Genomic DNA, 20,264 nt, shown 5'->3' on the forward strand with positions numbered 1-20,264 from the left:
GTCTAAATGGATTCAGCCAGGTCTGTGACAGTTATCCCCCACTAGCTCGACCCCCAGCTTCCACCACCAGACCCCAGAAGCTTCCACCACCAGACCCCAGCAGCTTCCACCCCCAGACCCCACTAGCTCGACCCCCAGCTTCCACCACCAGACTCCTGGAGCTTCCACCACCAGACCTCAGGAGCTTCCACCACCAGACCTCAGGAGCATTCACCACCATACCCCAGCAAAATCACCACCAGACCCCAGGAGCTTCCACCACCAGACCCCAGGAGCTTCCACCACCAGAGCTTCCAGCACCAGACCCCAGGAGCTTCCACCACCAGACCCCAGGAGCTTCCACCACCAGAGCTTCCACCACCAGACCCCAGGAGCTTCCACCACCAGACCCCAGGAGCTTCCACCACCAGACCCCAGGAGCTTCCACCACCAGACCCCAGGAGCTTCCACCACCAGACCCCAGAAAAATCACCACCAGTCCCCAGCAGCATAACCACCAGACCCCCAGCTTCCACCACCAGTCCCCGGAGGTGCGTGGAATCCCGGACCAGCTCGACCAGAGCCTCGTGGCGAGCCGAGCCGAGAATCGGGGGGCTTCATCCGCATTCTCGTGGCGCTGAGACCGCGGAGATCCAGCCGAGAATCGCGGGGCTTACATCCGCTTACCCCTCCCCTCGGCTCAGAGAAAAACACACCACAGCCGGTCCGGAGCCACTTAGCCTCAGGCCCGAAACAAGACCTTCAACCCGGAGAAAAACTGACAGGCAGCACGTCGCTGAAAGCCACTCAGCCTCGCGGCTCACCGTCCCGCTGCCCAAAAAACCCGGCTCACCTGGAGCCACCCAAAGACCCGGCTCACCGTCCGAACCCGGGGACCCGCTCTTAAGCCCCCCCCCAACCGGCCACCGGAGTGAAAGAGCCAGCCCGCTTACTTGGACGACCAGGGCCCTGGTACCCTAAACACCCAGACGCTCCTGGTACCATGGACAGCACTCTGTCAGATGCTCAGGCGTATATTGCTTTTCACTCATGTTCTGGTTTCAGGACCTTTTGTTAGGACCTTTGGTCAGCGCAAGGAAACAAATACTGTTGCTTCCATCTGGACAAACATTTAGTTCAGTAATAAAGAATAAAACGTCAGTTAAGTGTTTTGTAGTTGTAACTAAATATGGTAAACGCTCATATGCTTCTCATAGGCTCTGTGTGAAATTCTGAGTTTGTACACTATTAGATGTGGAAAGAAACACTTCCCACTATGTTTACTTTGCAGGAAACTAAACAAAACACTTCTTAACATAGTCATGAGGAGTTGTACAAATAATGACATCACTTTATGTTTGTTATTAAATGAGACAAGGGTAGTATCTCACAGTAGACTCATAATATAGCTGAAGTTGTATCTAGCAGAGGATGGTTTCGATCCATCGACCTCTGGGTTATGGGCCCAGCACGCTTCCGCTGCGCCACTCTGCTGAACCACCCACTGTTCCCAAATTCTGGTCAGGGTCCAAACAGGGGGTCTAGAGTCTAAATGGACTCAGCCAGGTCTGTGACAGTTATCTGCCATAGATAAGTATATGGTATATCTGAGTGTGAAGTTAAGATCAACATGTAAAAGTTCACACGCGCACACATTCTTGTATTTTCCCCTCAGGGGACCCACCTGCTCGCTCACACACACACACACACGCCGCCAGCATTGAGGCCGGTTAGCTCAGAAGGTCAGAGCGTGGTGCTAATAACGCCAAGGTCATGGGTTCAATCCCCATACTGGCCAAACTGCTTACTCTGCATATCTTTAAAAACTTCAGACTCTAAAGATTGTATGTTCCATTGTTAGCTTTGGTGTGCGACAATAATTCGTCAAGTCTGATAATCACCTGACTTAAAGCTAAGAGGAAGTAAAGATAACTCAAACATAAGGAATTTAAGTTTATGAAGTGAAGAAAGCTTATTTTTATTACACATCTCATGTACAAATCAAAGTACTTTTCATAAAAAACATTTAAAAAATGAGAATACACATAACTCTCAGTGATGAAGTATAATCATCAAGCTTTAAAAAAGTCTCTACCACCAGACCCCAGGAGCACCCCAGCAGCTTCCACCACCAGACACCCAGCTTCCACCCCCAGACCCCACTAGCTCGACCCCCAGCTTCCACCACCAGAACCCAGGAGCTTCCATCACCAGACTCCTGGAGCTTCCAGCACCAGACCCCAGGAGCATTCACCACCAGACCCCAGCAAAATCACTACCAGAACACAGGAGCTTCCACCACCAGACCCCCAGCTTCCACCACCAGTCCCCGAGTAGACTCATAATATAGCTGAAGTTGTATCTAGCAGAGGATGGTTTCGATCCATCGACCTCTGGGTTATGGGCCCAGCACGCTTCCGCTGCGCCACTCTGCTGAACCACCCACTGTTCCCAAAGTCTGGTCAGGGTCCAAACAGGGGGTCTAGAGTCTAAATGGATTCAGCCAGGTCTGTGACAGTTATCCCCCACTAGCTCGACCCCCAGCTTCCACCACCAGACCCCAGAAGCTTCCACCACCAGACCCCAGCAGCTTCCACCCCCAGACCCCACTAGCTCGACCCCCAGCTTCCACCACCAGACTCCTGGAGCTTCCACCACCAGACCTCAGGAGCATTCACCACCATACCCCAGCAAAATCACCACCAGACCCCAGGAGTTTCCACCACCAGAGCTTCCACCACCAGACCCCAGGAGCTTCCAGCACCAGACCCCAGGAGCTTCCACCACCAGAGCTTCCAGCACCAGACCCCAGGAGCTTCCACCACCAGACCCCAGGAGCTTCCACCACCAGACCCCAGGAGCTTCCACCACCAGACCCCAGCAAAATCACCACCAGTCCCCAGCAGCATAACCACCAGACCCCCAGCTTCCACCACCAGTCCCCGGAGGTGCGTGGAATCCCGGACCAGCTCGACCAGAGCCTCGTGGCGAGCCGAGAATCGGGGGGCTTCATCCGCATTCTCGTGGCGCTGAGACCGCGGAGATCCAGCCGAGAATCGCGGGGCTTACATCCGCTTACCCCTCCCCTCGGCCCAGAGAAAAACACACCACAGCCGGTCCGGAGCCACTTAGCCTCAGGCCCGAAACAAGACCTTCAACCCGGAGAAAAACTGACAGGCAGCACGTCGCTGAAAGCCACTCAGCCTCGCGGCTCACCGTCCCGCTGCCCAAAAAACCCGGCTCACCTGGAGCCACCCAAAGACCCGGCTCACCGTCCGAACCCGGGGACCCGCTCTTAAGCCCCCCCCCAACCGGCCACCGGAGTGAAAGAGCCAGCCCGCTTACTTGGACGACCAGGGCCCTGGTACCCTAAACACCCAGACGCTCCTGGTACCATGGACAGCACTCTGTCAGATGCTCAGGCGTATATTGCTTTTCCCTCATGTTCTGGTTTCAGGACCTTTTGTTAGGACCTTTGGTCAGCGCAAGGAAACAAATACTGTTGCTTCCATCTGGACAAACATTTAGTTCAGTAATAAAGAATAAAACGTCAGTTAAGTGTTTTGTAGTTGTAACTAAATATGGTAAACGCTCATATGCTTCTCATAGGCTCTGTGTGAAATTCTGAGTTTGTACACTATTAGATGTGGAAAGAAACACTTCCCACTATGTTTACTTTGCAGGAAACTAAACAAAACACTTCTTAACATAGTCATGAGGAGTTGTACAAATAATGACATCACTTTATGTTTGTTATTAAATGAGACAAGGGTAGTATCTCACAGTAGACTCATAATATAGCTGAAGTTGTATCTAGCAGAGGATGGTTTCGATCCATCGACCTCTGGGTTATGGGCCCAGCACGCTTCCGCTGCGCCACTCTGCTGAACCACCCACTGTTCCCAAATTCTGGTCAGGGTCCAAACAGGGGGTCTAGAGTCTAAATGGACTCAGCCAGGTCTGTGACAGTTATCTGCCATAGATAAGTATATGGTATATCTGAGTGTGAAGTTAAGATCAACATGTAAAAGTTCACACGCGCACACATTCTTGTATTTTCCCCTCAGGGGACCCACCTGCTCGCTCACACACACACACACACGCCGCCAGCATTGAGGCCGGTTAGCTCAGAAGGTCAGAGCGTGGTGCTAATAACGCCAAGGTCATGGGTTCAATCCCCATACTGGCCAAACTGCTTACTCTGCATATCTTTAAAAACTTCAGACTCTAAAGATTGTATGTTCCATTGTTAGCTTTGGTGTGCGACAATAATTCGTCAAGTCTGATAATCACCTGACTTAAAGCTAAGAGGAAATAAAGATAACTCAAACATAAGGAATTTAAGTTTATGAAGTGAGGAAAGCTTATTTATATTACACATCTCATGTACAAATCAAAGTACTTTTCATAAAAAACATTTAAAAAATGAGAATACACATAACTCTCAGTGATGAAGTATAATCATCAAGCTTTAAAAAAGTCTCTACCACCAGACCCCAGGAGCACCCCAGCAGCTTCCACCACCAGACACCCAGCTTCCACCCCCAGACCCCACTAGCTCGACCCCCAGCTTCCACCACCAGAACCCAGGAGCTTCCATCACCAGACTCCTGGAGCTTCCAGCACCAGACCCCAGGAGCATTCACCACCAGACCCCAGCAAAATCACTACCAGAACACAGGAGCTTCCACCACCAGACCCCCAGCTTCCACCACCAGTCCCCGAGTAGACTCATAATATAGCTGAAGTTGTATCTAGCAGAGGATGGTTTCGATCCATCGACCTCTGGGTTATGGGCCCAGCACGCTTCCCCTGCGCCACTCTGCTGAACCACCCACTGTTCCCAAGGTCTGGTCAGGGTCCAAACAGGGGGTCTAGAGTCTAAATGGATTCAGCCAGGTCTGTGACAGTTATCCCCCAATAGCTCGACCCCCAGCTTCCACCACCAGACCCCAGAAGCTTCCACCACCAGACCCCAGCAGCTTCCACCCCCAGACCCCACTAGCTCGACCCCCAGCTTCCACCACCAGACTCCTGGAGCTTCCACCACCAGACCTCAGGAGCTTCCACCACCAGACCTCAGGAGCATTCACCACCATACCCCAGCAAAATCACCACCAGACCCCAGGAGCTTCCACCACCAGACCCCAGGAGCTTCCACCACCAGAGCTTCCAGCACCAGACCCCAGGAGCTTCCACCACCAGACCCCAGGAGCTTCCACCACCAGAGCTTCCACCACCAGACCCCAGGAGCTTCCACCACCAGACCCCAGGAGCTTCCACCACCAGACCCCAGGAGCTTCCACCACCAGACCCCAGGAGCTTCCACCACCAGACCCCAGCAAAATCACCACCAGTCCCCAGCAGCATAACCACCAGACCCCCAGCTTCCACCACCAGTCCCCGGAGGTGCGTGGAATCCCGGACCAGCTCGACCAGAGCCTCGTGGCGAGCCGAGCCGAGAATCGGGGGGCTTCATCCGCATTCTCGTGGCGCTGAGACCGCGGAGATCCAGCCGAGAATCGCGGGGCTTACATCCGCTTACCCCTCCCCTCGGCCCAGAGAAAAACACACCACAGCCGGTCCGGAGCCACTTAGCCTCAGGCCCGAAACAAGACCTTCAACCCGGAGAAAAACTGACAGGCAGCACGTCGCTGAAAGCCACTCAGCCTCGCGGCTCACCGTCCCGCTGCCCAAAAAACCCGGCTCACCTGGAGCCACCCAAAGACCCGGCTCACCGTCCGAACCCGGGGACCCGCTCTTAAGCCCCCCCCCCAACCGGCCACCGGAGTGAAAGAGCCAGCCCGCTTACTTGGACGACCAGGGCCCTGGTACCCTAAACACCCAGACGCTCCTGGTACCATGGACAGCACTCTGTCAGATGCTCAGGCGTATATTGCTTTTCACTCATGTTCTGGTTTCAGGACCTTTTGTTAGGACCTTTGGTCAGCGCAAGGAAACAAATACTGTTGCTTCCATCTGGACAAACATTTAGTTCAGTAATAAAGAATAAAACGTCAGTTAAGTGTTTTGTAGTTGTAACTAAATATGGTAAACGCTCATATGCTTCTCATAGGCTCTGTGTGAAATTCTGAGTTTGTACACTATTAAATGTGGAAAGAAACACTTCCCACTATGTTTACTTTGCAGGAAACTAAACAAAACACTTCTTAACATAGTCATGAGGAGTTGTACAAATAATGACATCACTTTATGTTTGTTATTAAATGAGACAAGGGTAGTATCTCACAGTAGACTCATAATATAGCTGAAATTGTATCTAGCAGAGGATGGTTTCGATCCATCGACCTCTGGGTTATGGGCCCAGCACGCTTCCGCTGCGCCACTCTGCTGAACCACCCACTGTTCCCAAATTCTGGTCAGGGTCCAAACAGGGGGTCTAGAGTCTAAATGGACTCAGCCAGGTCTGTGACAGTTATCTGCCATAGATAAGTATATGGTATATCTGAGTGTGAAGTTAAGATCAACATGTAAAAGTTCACACGCGCACACATTCTTGTATTTTCCCCTCAGGGGACCCACCTGCTCGCTCACACACACACACACACGCCGCCAGCATTGAGGCCGGTTAGCTCAGAAGGTCAGAGGGTGGTGCTAATAACGCCAAGGTCATGGGTTCAATCCCCATACTGGCCAAACTGCTTACTCTGCATATCTTTAAAAACTTCAGACTCTAAAGATTGTATGTTCCATTGTTAGCTTTGGTGTGCGACAATAATTCGTCAAGTCTGATAATCACCTGACTTAAAGCTAAGAGGAAATAAAGATAACTCAAACATAAGGAATTTAAGTTTATGAAGTGAGGAAAGCTTATTTTTATTACACATCTCATGTACAAATCAAAGTACTTTCCATAAAAAACATTTAAAAAATGAGAATACACATAACTCTCAGTGATGAAGTATAATCATCAAGCTTTAAAAAAGTCTCTACCACCAGACCCCAGGAGCACCCCAGCAGCTTCCACCACCAGACACCCAGCTTCCACCCCCAGACCCCACTAGCTCGACCCCCAGCTTCCACCACCAGAACCCAGGAGCTTCCATCACCAGACTCCTGGAGCTTCCAGCACCAGACCCCAGGAGCATTCACCACCAGACCCCAGCAAAATCACTACCAGAACACAGGAGCTTCCACCACCAGACCCCCAGCTTCCACCACCAGTCCCCGAGTAGACTCATAATATAGCTGAAGTTGTATCTAGCAGAGGATGGTTTCGATCCATCGACCTCTGGGTTATGGGCCCAGCCCGCTTCCGCTGCGCCACTCTGCTGAACCACCCACTGTTCCCAAAGTCTGGTCAGGGTCCAAACAGGGGGTCTAGAGTCTAAATGGATTCAGCCAGGTCTGTGACAGTTATCCCCCACTAGCTCGACCCCCAGCTTCCACCACCAGACCCCAGAAGCTTCCACCACCAGACCCCAGCAGCTTCCACCCCCAGACCCCACTAGCTCGACCCCCAGCTTCCACCACCAGACTCCTGGAGCTTCCACCACCAGACCTCAGGAGCATTCACCACCATACCCCAGCAAAATCACCACCAGACCCCAGGAGTTTCCACCACCAGAGCTTCCACCACCAGACCCCAGGAGCTTCCAGCACCAGACCCCAGGAGCTTCCACCACCAGAGCTTCCAGCACCAGACCCCAGGAGCTTCCACCACCAGACCCCAGGAGCTTCCACCACCAGACCCCAGGAGCTTCCACCACCAGACCCCAGGAGCTTCCACCACCAGACCCCAGGAGCTTCCACCACCAGACCCCAGGAGCTTCCACCACCAGACCCCAGAAAAATCACCACCAGTCCCCAGCAGCATAACCACCAGACCCCCAGCTTCCACCACCAGTCCCCGGAGGTGCGTGGAATCCCGGACCAGCTCGACCAGAGCCTCGTGGCGAGCCGAGCCGAGAATCGGGGGGCTTCATCCGCATTCTCGTGGCGCTGAGACCGCGGAGATCCAGCCGAGAATCGCGGGGCTTACATCCGCTTACCCCTCCCCTCGGCCCAGAGAAAAACACACCACAGCCGGTCCGGAGCCACTTAGCCTCAGGCCCGAAACAAGACCTTCAACCCGGAGAAAAACTGACAGGCAGCACGTCGCTGAAAGCCACTCAGCCTCGCGGCTCACCGTCCCGCTGCCCAAAAAACCCGGCTCACCTGGAGCCACCCAAAGACCCGGCTCACGTCCGAACCCGGGGACCCGCTCTTAAGCCCCCCCCCAACCGGCCACCAGAGTGAAAGAGCCAGCCCGCTTACTTGGACGACCAGGGCCCTGGTACCCTAAACACCCAGACGCTCCTGGTACCATGGACAGCACTCTGTCAGATGCTCAGGCGTATATTGCTTTTCACTCATGTTCTGGTTTCAGGACCTTTTGTTAGGACCTTTGGTCAGCGCAAGGAAACAAATACTGTTGCTTCCATCTGGACAAACATTTAGTTCAGTAATAAAGAATAAAACGTCAGTTAAATGTTTTGTAGTTGTAACTAAATATGGTAAACGCTCATATGCTTCTCATAGGCTCTGTGTGAAATTCTGAGTTTGTACACTATTAAATGTGGAAAGAAACACTTCCCACTATGTTTACTTTGCAGGAAACTAAACAAAACACTTCTTAACATAGTCATGAGGAGTTGTACAAATAATGACATCACTTTATGTTTGTTATTAAATGAGACAAGGGTAGTATCTCACAGTAGACTCATAATATAGCTGAAGTTGTATCTAGCAGAGGATGGTTTCGATCCATCGACCTCTGGGTTATGGGCCCAGCACGCTTCCGCTGCGCCACTCTGCTGAACCACCCACTGTTCCCAAATTCTGGTCAGGGTCCAAACAGGGGGTCTAGAGTCTAAATGGACTCAGCCAGGTCTGTGACAGTTATCTGCCATAGATAAGTATATGGTATATCTGAGTGTGAAGTTAAGATCAACATGTAAAAGTTCACACGCGCACACATTCTTGTATTTTCCCCTCAGGGGACCCACCTGCTCGCTCACACACACACACACGCCGCCAGCATTGAGGCCGGTTAGCTCAGAAGGTCAGAGGGTGGTGCTAATAACGCCAAGGTCATGGGTTCAATCCCCATACTGGCCAAACTGCTTACTCTGCATATCTTTAAAAACTTCAGACTCTAAAGATTGTATGTTCCATTGTTAGCTTTGGTGTGCGACAATAATTCGTCAAGTCTGATAATCACCTGACTTAAAGCTAAGAGGAAATAAAGATAACTCAAACATAAGGAATTTAAGTTTATGAAGTGAGGAAAGCTTATTTTTATTACACATCTCATGTACAAATCAAAGTACTTTCCATAAAAAACATTTAAAAAATGAGAATACACATAACTCTCAGTGATGAAGTATAATCATCAAGCTTTAAAAAAGTCTCTACCACCAGACCCCAGGAGCACCCCAGCAGCTTCCACCACCAGACACCCAGCTTCCACCCCCAGACCCCACTAGCTCGACCCCCAGCTTCCACCACCAGAACCCAGGAGCTTCCATCACCAGACTCCTGGAGCTTCCAGCACCAGACCCCAGGAGCATTCACCACCAGACCCCAGCAAAATCACTACCAGAACACAGGAGCTTCCACCACCAGACCCCCAGCTTCCACCACCAGTCCCCGAGTAGACTCATAATATAGCTGAAGTTGTATCTAGCAGAGGATGGTTTCGATCCATCGACCTCTGGGTTATGGGCCCAGCACGCTTCCCCTGCGCCACTCTGCTGAACCACCCACTGTTCCCAAAGTCTGGTCAGGGTCCAAACAGGGGGTCTAGAGTCTAAATGGATTCAGCCAGGTCTGTGACAGTTATCCCCCACTAGCTCGACCCCCAGCTTCCACCACCAGACCCCAGAAGCTTCCACCACCAGACCCCAGCAGCTTCCACCCCCAGACCCCACTAGCTCGACCCCCAGCTTCCACCACCAGACTCCTGGAGCTTCCACCACCAGACCTCAGGAGCTTCCACCACCAGACCTCAGGAGCATTCACCACCATACCCCAGCAAAATCACCACCAGACCCCAGGAGCTTCCACCACCAGACCCCAGGAGCTTCCACCACCAGAGCTTCCAGCACCAGACCCCAGGAGCTTCCACCACCAGACCCCAGGAGCTTCCACCACCAGAGCTTCCACCACCAGACCCCAGGAGCTTCCACCACCAGACCCCAGGAGCTTCCACCACCAGACCCCAGGAGCTTCCACCACCAGACCCCAGGAGCTTCCACCACCAGACCCCAGAAAAATCACCACCAGTCCCCAGCAGCATAACCACCAGACCCCCAGCTTCCACCACCAGTCCCCGGAGGTGCGTGGAATCCCGGACCAGCTCGACCAGAGCCTCGTGGCGAGCCGAGCCGAGAATCGGGGGGCTTCATCCGCATTCTCGTGGCGCTGAGACCGCGGAGATCCAGCCGAGAATCGCGGGGCTTACATCCGCTTACCCCTCCCCTCGGCTCAGAGAAAAACACACCACAGCCGGTCCGGAGCCACTTAGCCTCAGGCCCGAAACAAGACCTTCAACCCGGAGAAAAACTGACAGGCAGCACGTCGCTGAAAGCCACTCAGCCTCGCGGCTCACCGTCCCGCTGCCCAAAAAACCCGGCTCACCTGGAGCCACCCAAAGACCCGGCTCACCGTCCGAACCCGGGGACCCGCTCTTAAGCCCCCCCCCAACCGGCCACCGGAGTGAAAGAGCCAGCCCGCTTACTTGGACGACCAGGGCCCTGGTACCCTAAACACCCAGACGCTCCTGGTACCATGGACAGCACTCTGTCAGATGCTCAGGCGTATATTGCTTTTCACTCATGTTCTGGTTTCAGGACCTTTTGTTAGGACCTTTGGTCAGCGCAAGGAAACAAATACTGTTGCTTCCATCTGGACAAACATTTAGTTCAGTAATAAAGAATAAAACGTCAGTTAAGTGTTTTGTAGTTGTAACTAAATATGGTAAACGCTCATATGCTTCTCATAGGCTCTGTGTGAAATTCTGAGTTTGTACACTATTAGATGTGGAAAGAAACACTTCCCACTATGTTTACTTTGCAGGAAACTAAACAAAACACTTCTTAACATAGTCATGAGGAGTTGTACAAATAATGACATCACTTTATGTTTGTTATTAAATGAGACAAGGGTAGTATCTCACAGTAGACTCATAATATAGCTGAAGTTGTATCTAGCAGAGGATGGTTTCGATCCATCGACCTCTGGGTTATGGGCCCAGCACGCTTCCGCTGCGCCACTCTGCTGAACCACCCACTGTTCCCAAATTCTGGTCAGGGTCCAAACAGGGGGTCTAGAGTCTAAATGGACTCAGCCAGGTCTGTGACAGTTATCTGCCATAGATAAGTATATGGTATATCTGAGTGTGAAGTTAAGATCAACATGTAAAAGTTCACACGCGCACACATTCTTGTATTTTCCCCTCAGGGGACCCACCTGCTCGCTCACACACACACACACACGCCGCCAGCATTGAGGCCGGTTAGCTCAGAAGGTCAGAGCGTGGTGCTAATAACGCCAAGGTCATGGGTTCAATCCCCATACTGGCCAAACTGCTTACTCTGCATATCTTTAAAAACTTCAGACTCTAAAGATTGTATGTTCCATTGTTAGCTTTGGTGTGCGACAATAATTCGTCAAGTCTGATAATCACCTGACTTAAAGCTAAGAGGAAATAAAGATAACTCAAACATAAGGAATTTAAGTTTATGAAGTGAGGAAAGCTTATTTTTATTACACATCTCATGTACAAATCAAAGTACTTTTCATAAAAAACATTTAAAAAATGAGAATACACATAACTCTCAGTGATGAAGTATAATCATCAAGCTTTAAAAAAGTCTCTACCACCAGACCCCAGGAGCACCCCAGCAGCTTCCACCACCAGACACCCAGCTTCCACCCCCAGACCCCACTAGCTCGACCCCCAGCTTCCACCACCAGAACCCAGGAGCTTCCATCACCAGACTCCTGGAGCTTCCAGCACCAGACCCCAGGAGCATTCACCACCAGACCCCAGCAAAATCACTACCAGAACACAGGAGCTTCCACCACCAGACCCCCAGCTTCCACCACCAGTCCCCGAGTAGACTCATAATATAGCTGAAGTTGTATCTAGCAGAGGATGGTTTCGATCCATCGACCTCTGGGTTATGGGCCCAGCACGCTTCCGCTGCGCCACTCTGCTGAACCACCCACTGTTCCCAAAGTCTGGTCAGGGTCCAAACAGGGGGTCTAGAGTCTAAATGGATTCAGCCAGGTCTGTGACAGTTATCCCCCACTAGCTCGACCCCCAGCTTCCACCACCAGACCCCAGAAGCTTCCACCACCAGACCCCAGCAGCTTCCACCCCCAGACCCCACTAGCTCGACCCCCAGCTTCCACCACCAGACTCCTGGAGCTTCCACCACCAGACCTCAGGAGCATTCACCACCATACCCCAGCAAAATCACCACCAGACCCCAGGAGTTTCCACCACCAGAGCTTCCACCACCAGACCCCAGGAGCTTCCAGCACCAGACCCCAGGAGCTTCCACCACCAGAGCTTCCAGCACCAGACCCCAGGAGCTTCCACCACCAGACCCCAGGAGCTTCCACCACCAGACCCCAGGAGCTTCCACCACCAGACCCCAGCAAAATCACCACCAGTCCCCAGCAGCATAACCACCAGACCCCCAGCTTCCACCACCAGTCCCCGGAGGTGCGTGGAATCCCGGACCAGCTCGACCAGAGCCTCGTGGCGAGCCGAGAATCGGGGGGCTTCATCCGCATTCTCGTGGCGCTGAGACCGCGGAGATCCAGCCGAGAATCGCGGGGCTTACATCCGCTTACCCCTCCCCTCGGCCCAGAGAAAAACACACCACAGCCGGTCCGGAGCCACTTAGCCTCAGGCCCGAAACAAGACCTTCAACCCGGAGAAAAACTGACAGGCAGCACGTCGCTGAAAGCCACTCAGCCTCGCGGCTCACCGTCCCGCTGCCCAAAAAACCCGGCTCACCTGGAGCCACCCAAAGACCCGGCTCACCGTCCGAACCCGGGGACCCGCTCTTAAGCCCCCCCCCAACCGGCCACCGGAGTGAAAGAGCCAGCCCGCTTACTTGGACGACCAGGGCCCTGGTACCCTAAACACCCAGACGCTCCTGGTACCATGGACAGCACTCTGTCAGATGCTCAGGCGTATATTGCTTTTCCCTCATGTTCTGGTTTCAGGACCTTTTGTTAGGACCTTTGGTCAGCGCAAGGAAACAAATACTGTTGCTTCCATCTGGACAAACATTTAGTTCAGTAATAAAGAATAAAACGTCAGTTAAGTGTTTTGTAGTTGTAACTAAATATGGTAAACGCTCATATGCTTCTCATAGGCTCTGTGTGAAATTCTGAGTTTGTACACTATTAGATGTGGAAAGAAACACTTCCCACTATGTTTACTTTGCAGGAAACTAAACAAAACACTTCTTAACATAGTCATGAGGAGTTGTACAAATAATGACATCACTTTATGTTTGTTATTAAATGAGACAAGGGTAGTATCTCACAGTAGACTCATAATATAGCTGAAGTTGTATCTAGCAGAGGATGGTTTCGATCCATCGACCTCTGGGTTATGGGCCCAGCACGCTTCCGCTGCGCCACTCTGCTGAACCACCCACTGTTCCCAAATTCTGGTCAGGGTCCAAACAGGGGGTCTAGAGTCTAAATGGACTCAGCCAGGTCTGTGACAGTTATCTGCCATAGATAAGTATATGGTATATCTGAGTGTGAAGTTAAGATCAACATGTAAAAGTTCACACGCGCACACATTCTTGTATTTTCCCCTCAGGGGACCCACCTGCTCGCTCACACACACACACACACGCCGCCAGCATTGAGGCCGGTTAGCTCAGAAGGTCAGAGCGTGGTGCTAATAACGCCAAGGTCATGGGTTCAATCCCCATACTGGCCAAACTGCTTACTCTGCATATCTTTAAAAACTTCAGACTCTAAAGATTGTATGTTCCATTGTTAGCTTTGGTGTGCGACAATAATTCGTCAAGTCTGATAATCACCTGACTTAAAGCTAAGAGGAAATAAAGATAACTCAAACATAAGGAATTTAAGTTTATGAAGTGAGGAAAGCTTATTTATATTACACATCTCATGTACAAATCAAAGTACTTTTCATAAAAAACATTTAAAAAATGAGAATACACATAACTCTCAGTGATGAAGTATAATCATCAAGCTTTAAAAAAGTCTCTACCACCAGACCCCAGGAGCACCCCAGCAGCTTCCACCACCAGACACCCAGCTTCCACCCCCAGACCCCACTAGCTCGACCCCCAGCTTCCACCACCAGAACCCAGGAGCTTCCATCACCAGACTCCTGGAGCTTCCAGCACCAGACCCCAGGAGCATTCACCACCAGACCCCAGCAAAATCACTACCAGAACACAGGAGCTTCCACCACCAGACCCCCAGCTTCCACCACCAGTCCCCGAGTAGACTCATAATATAGCTGAAGTTGTATCTAGCAGAGGATGGTTTCGATCCATCGACCTCTGGGTTATGGGCCCAGCACGCTTCCCCTGCGCCACTCTGCTGAACCACCCACTGTTCCCAAGGTCTGGTCAGGGTCCAAACAGGGGGTCTAGAGTCTAAATGGATTCAGCCAGGTCTGTGACAGTTATCCCCCAATAGCTCGACCCCCAGCTTCCACCACCAGACCCCAGAAGCTTCCACCACCAGACCCCAGCAGCTTCCACCCCCAGACCCCACTAGCTCGACCCCCAGCTTCCACCACCAGACTCCTGGAGCTTCCACCACCAGACCTCAGGAGCTTCCACCACCAGACCTCAGGAGCATTCACCACCATACCCCAGCAAAATCACCACCAGACCCCAGGAGCTTCCACCACCAGACCCCAGGAGCTTCCACCACCAGAGCTTCCAGCACCAGACCCCAGGAGCTTCCACCACCAGACCCCAGGAGCTTCCACCACCAGAGCTTCCACCACCAGACCCCAGGAGCTTCCACCACCAGACCCCAGGAGCTTCCACCACCAGACCCCAGGAGCTTCCACCACCAGACCCCAGGAGCTTCCACCACCAGACCCCAGCAAAATCACCACCAGTCCCCAGCAGCATAACCACCAGACCCCCAGCTTCCACCACCAGTCCCCGGAGGTGCGTGGAATCCCGGACCAGCTCGACCAGAGCCTCGTGGCGAGCCGAGCCGAGAATCGGGGGGCTTCATCCGCATTCTCGTGGCGCTGAGACCGCGGAGATCCAGCCGAGAATCGCGGGGCTTACATCCGCTTACCCCTCCCCTCGGCCCAGAGAAAAACACACCACAGCCGGTCCGGAGCCACTTAGCCTCAGGCCCGAAACAAGACCTTCAACCCGGAGAAAAACTGACAGGCAGCACGTCGCTGAAAGCCACTCAGCCTCGCGGCTCACCGTCCCGCTGCCCAAAAAACCCGGCTCACCTGGAGCCACCCAAAGACCCGGCTCACCGTCCGAACCCGGGGACCCGCTCTTAAGCCCCCCCCCAACCGGCCACCGGAGTGAAAGAGCCAGCCCGCTTACTTGGACGACCAGGGCCCTGGTACCCTAAACACCCAGACGCTCCTGGTACCATGGACAGCACTCTGTCAGATGCTCAGGCGTATATTGCTTTTCACTCATGTTCTGGTTTCAGGACCTTTTGTTAGGACCTTTGGTCAGCGCAAGGAAACAAATACTGTTGCTTCCATCTGGACAAACATTTAGTTCAGTAATAAAGAATAAAACGTCAGTTAAGTGTTTTGTAGTTGTAACTAAATATGGTAAACGCTCATATGCTTCTCATAGGCTCTGTGTGAAATTCTGAGTTTGTACACTATTAGATGTGGAAAGAAACACTTCCCACTATGTTTACTTTGCAGGAAACTAAACAAAACACTTCTTAACATAGTCATGAGGAGTTGTACAAATAATGACATCACTTTATGTTTGTTATTAAATGAGACAAGGGTAGTATCTCACAGTAGACTCATAATATAGCTGAAGTTGTATCTAGCAGAGGATGGTTTCGATCCATCGACCTCTGGGTTATGGGCCCAGCACGCTTCCGCTACGCCACTCTGCTGAACCACCCACTGTTCCCAAATTCTGGTCAGGGTCCAAACAGGGGGTCTAGAGTCTAAATGGACTCAGCCAGGTCTGTGACAGTTATCTGCCATAGATAAGTATATGGTATATCTGAGTGTGAAGTTAAGATCAACATGTAAAAGTTCACACGCGCACACATTCTTGTATTTTCCCCTCAGGGGACCCACCTGCTCGCTCACACACACACACACACGCCGCCAGCATTGAGGCCGGTTAGCTCAGAAGGTCAGAGGGTGGTGCTAATAACGCCAAGGTCATGGGTTCAATCCCCATACTGGCCAAACTGCTTACTCTGCATATCTTTAAAAACTTCAGACTCTAAAGATTGTATGTTCCATTGTTAGCTTTGGTGTGCGACAATAATTCGTCAAGTCTGATAATCACCTGACTTAAAGCTAAGAGGAAATAAAGATAACTCAAACATAAGGAATTTAAGTTTATGAAGTGAGGAAAGCTTATTTTTATTACACATCTCATGTACAAATCAAAGTACTTTCCATAAAAAACGTTTAAAAAATGAGAATACACATAACTCTCAGTGATGAAGTATAATCATCAAGCTTTAAAAAAGTCTCTACCACCAGACCCCAGGAGCACCCCAGCAGCTTCCACCACCAGACACCCAGCTTCCACCCCCAGACCCCACTAGCTCGACCCCCAGCTTCCACCACCAGAACCCAGGAGCTTCCATCACCAGACTCCTGGAGCTTCCAGCACCAGACCCCAGGAGCATTCACCACCAGACCCCAGCAAAATCACTACCAGAACACAGGAGCTTCCACCACCAGACCCCCAGCTTCCACCACCAGTCCCCGAGTAGACTCATAATATAGCTGAAGTTGTATCTAGCAGAGGATGGTTTCGATCCATCGACCTCTGGGTTATGGGCCCAGCACGCTTCCCCTGCGCCACTCTGCTGAACCACCCACTGTTCCCAAAGTCTGGTCAGGGTCCAAACAGGGGGTCTAGAGTCTAAATGGATTCAGCCAGGTCTGTGACAGTTATCCCCCACTAGCTCGACCCCCAGCTTCCACCACCAGACCCCAGAAGCTTCCACCACCAGACCCCAGCAGCTTCCACCCCCAGACCCCACTAGCTCGACCCCCAGCTTCCACCACCAGACTCCTGGAGCTTCCACCACCAGACCTCAGGAGCTTCCACCACCAGACCTCAGGAGCATTCACCACCATACCCCAGCAAAATCACCACCAGACCCCAGGAGCTTCCACCACCAGACCCCAGGAGCTTCCACCACCAGAGCTTCCAGCACCAGACCCCAGGAGCTTCCACCACCAGACCCCAGGAGCTTCCACCACCAGAGCTTCCACCACCAGACCCCAGGAGCTTCCACCACCAGACCCCAGGAGCTTCCACCACCAGACCCCAGGAGCTTCCACCACCAGACCCCAGAAAAATCACCACCAGTCCCCAGCAGCATAACCACCAGACCCCCAGCTTCCACCACCAGTCCCCGGAGGTGCGTGGAATCCCGGACCAGCTCGACCAGAGCCTCGTGGCGAGCCGAGCCGAGAATCGGGGGGCTTCATCCGCATTCTCGTGGCGCTGAGACCGCGGAGATCCAGCCGAGAATCGCGGGGCTTACATCCGCTTACCCCTCCCCTCGGCCCAGAGAAAAACACACCACAGCCGGTCCGGAGCCACTTAGCCTCAGGCCCGAAACAAGACCTTCAACCCGGAGAAAAACTGACAGGCAGCACGTCGCTGAAAGCCACTCAGCCTCGCGGCTCACCGTCCCGCTGCCCAAAAAACCCGGCTCACCTGGAGCCACCCAAAGACCCGGCTCACCGTCCGAACCCGGGGACCCGCTCTTAAGCCCCCCCCCAACCGGCCACCGGAGTGAAAGAGCCAGCCCGCTTACTTGGACGACCAGGGCCCTGGTACCCTAAACACCCAGACGCTCCTGGTACCATGGACAGCACTCTGTCAGATGCTCAGGCGTATATTGCTTTTCACTCATGTTCTGGTTTCAGGACCTTTTGTTAGGACCTTTGGTCAGCGCAAGGAAACAAATACTGTTGCTTCCATCTGGACAAACATTTAGTTCAGTAATAAAGAATAAAACGTCAGTTAAGTGTTTTGTAGTTGTAACTAAATATGGTAAACGCTCATATGCTTCTCATAGGCTCTGTGTGAAATTCTGAGTTTGTACACTATTAGATGTGGAAAGAAACACTTCCCACTATGTTTACTTTGCAGGAAACTAAACAAAACACTTCTTAACATAGTCATGAGGAGTTGTACAAATAATGACATCACTTTATGTTTGTTATTAAATGAGACAAGGGTAGTATCTCACAGTAGACTCATAATATAGCTGAAGTTGTATCTAGCAGAGGATGGTTTCGATCCATCGACCTCTGGGTTATGGGCCCAGCACGCTTCCGCTGCGCCACTCTGCTGAACCACCCACTGTTCCCAAATTCTGGTCAGGGTCCAAACAGGGGGTCTAGAGTCTAAATGGACTCAGCCAGGTCTGTGACAGTTATCTGCCATAGATAAGTATATGGTATATCTGAGTGTGAAGTTAAGATCAACATGTAAAAGTTCACACGCGCACACATTCTTGTATTTTCCCCTCAGGGGACCCACCTGCTCGCTCACACACACACACACACGCCGCAAGCATTGAGGCCGGTTAGCTCAGAAGGTCAGAGCGTGGTGCTAATAACGCCAAGGTCATGGGTTCAATCCCCATACTGGCCAAACTGCTTACTCTGCATATCTTTAAAAACTTCAGACTCTAAAGATTGTATGTTCCATTGTTAGCTTTGGTGTGCGACAATAATTCGTCAAGTCTGATAATCACCTGACTTAAAGCTAAGAGGAAATAAAGATAACTCAAACATAAGGAATTTAAGTTTATGAAGTGAGGAAGCTTATTTTTATTACACATCTCATGTACAAATCAAAGTACTTTCCATAAAAAACATTTAAAAAATGAGAATACACATAACTCTCAGTGATGAAGTATAATCATCAAGCTTTAAAAAAGTCTCTACCACCAGACCCCAGGAGCACCCCAGCAGCTTCCACCACCAGACACCCAGCTTCCACCCCCAGACCCCACTAGCTCGACCCCCAGCTTCCACCACCAGAACCCAGGAGCTTCCATCACCAGACTCCTGGAGCTTCCAGCACCAGACCCCAGGAGCATTCACCACCAGACCCCAGCAAAATCACTACCAGAACACAGGAGCTTCCACCACCAGACCCCCAGCTTCCACCACCAGTCCCCGAGTAGACTCATAATATAGCTGAAGTTGTATCTAGCAGAGGATGGTTTCGATCCATCGACCTCTGGGTTATGGGCCCAGCACGCTTCCGCTGCGCCACTCTGCTGAACCACCCACTGTTCCCAAAGTCTGGTCAGGGTCCAAACAGGGGGTCTAGAGTCTAAATGGATTCAGCCAGGTCTGTGACAGTTATCCCCCACTAGCTCGACCCCCAGCTTCCACCACCAGACCCCAGAAGCTTCCACCACCAGACCCCAGCAGCTTCCACCCCCAGACCCCACTAGCTCGACCCCCAGCTTCCACCACCAGACTCCTGGAGCTTCCACCACCAGACCTCAGGAGCATTCACCACCATACCCCAGCAAAATCACCACCAGACCCCAGGAGTTTCCACCACCAGAGCTTCCACCACCAGACCCCAGGAGCTTCCAGCACCAGACCCCAGGAGCTTCCACCACCAGAGCTTCCAGCACCAGACCCCAGGAGCTTCCACCACCAGACCCCAGGAGCTTCCACCACCAGACCCCAGGAGCTTCCACCACCAGACCCCAGCAAAATCACCACCAGTCCCCAGCAGCATAACCACCAGACCCCCAGCTTCCACCACCAGTCCCCGGAGGTGCGTGGAATCCCGGACCAGCTCGACCAGAGCCTCGTGGCGAGCCGAGAATCGGGGGGCTTCATCCGCATTCTCGTGGCGCTGAGACCGCGGAGATCCAGCCGAGAATCGCGGGGCTTACATCCGCTTACCCCTCCCCTCGGCCCAGAGAAAAACACACCACAGCCGGTCCGGAGCCACTTAGCCTCAGGCCCGAAACAAGACCTTCAACCCGGAGAAAAACTGACAGGCAGCACGTCGCTGAAAGCC

General features: G+C 52.3%; 8 non-coding genes across 8 annotated transcripts; all 8 read left to right on the forward strand.

The window, feature by feature from the left end:
* The first annotated feature begins 1,703 nt into the window (after positions 1-1,703).
* On the forward strand, positions 1,704-1,777 carry trnai-aau (transfer RNA isoleucine (anticodon AAU)). Its single transcript has one exon. It is a non-coding gene; the product is annotated as a tRNA-Ile (tRNA).
* Positions 1,778-4,095: 2,318 nt separating this feature from the next.
* trnai-aau (transfer RNA isoleucine (anticodon AAU)) lies at positions 4,096-4,169 on the forward strand. The gene has a single exon. It is a non-coding gene; the product is annotated as a tRNA-Ile (tRNA).
* A 2,393-nt stretch (positions 4,170-6,562) lies between these two features.
* Positions 6,563-6,636, forward strand: trnai-aau (transfer RNA isoleucine (anticodon AAU)). The gene has a single exon. It is a non-coding gene; the product is annotated as a tRNA-Ile (tRNA).
* A 2,389-nt stretch (positions 6,637-9,025) lies between these two features.
* trnai-aau (transfer RNA isoleucine (anticodon AAU)) lies at positions 9,026-9,099 on the forward strand. The gene has a single exon. It is a non-coding gene; the product is annotated as a tRNA-Ile (tRNA).
* Positions 9,100-11,491: 2,392 nt separating this feature from the next.
* trnai-aau (transfer RNA isoleucine (anticodon AAU)) lies at positions 11,492-11,565 on the forward strand. The gene has a single exon. It is a non-coding gene; the product is annotated as a tRNA-Ile (tRNA).
* Positions 11,566-13,883: 2,318 nt separating this feature from the next.
* Positions 13,884-13,957, forward strand: trnai-aau (transfer RNA isoleucine (anticodon AAU)). Its single transcript has one exon. It is a non-coding gene; the product is annotated as a tRNA-Ile (tRNA).
* Positions 13,958-16,349: 2,392 nt separating this feature from the next.
* trnai-aau (transfer RNA isoleucine (anticodon AAU)) lies at positions 16,350-16,423 on the forward strand. Its single transcript has one exon. It is a non-coding gene; the product is annotated as a tRNA-Ile (tRNA).
* A 2,369-nt stretch (positions 16,424-18,792) lies between these two features.
* trnai-aau (transfer RNA isoleucine (anticodon AAU)) lies at positions 18,793-18,866 on the forward strand. Its single transcript has one exon. It is a non-coding gene; the product is annotated as a tRNA-Ile (tRNA).
* Positions 18,867-20,264: the final 1,398 nt, after the last annotated feature.

Source organism: Cololabis saira, unplaced genomic scaffold, assembly GCF_033807715.1.
Source record: "Cololabis saira isolate AMF1-May2022 unplaced genomic scaffold, fColSai1.1 scf036, whole genome shotgun sequence".
Taxonomy (NCBI): Eukaryota; Metazoa; Chordata; class Actinopteri; order Beloniformes; family Belonidae; genus Cololabis; species Cololabis saira.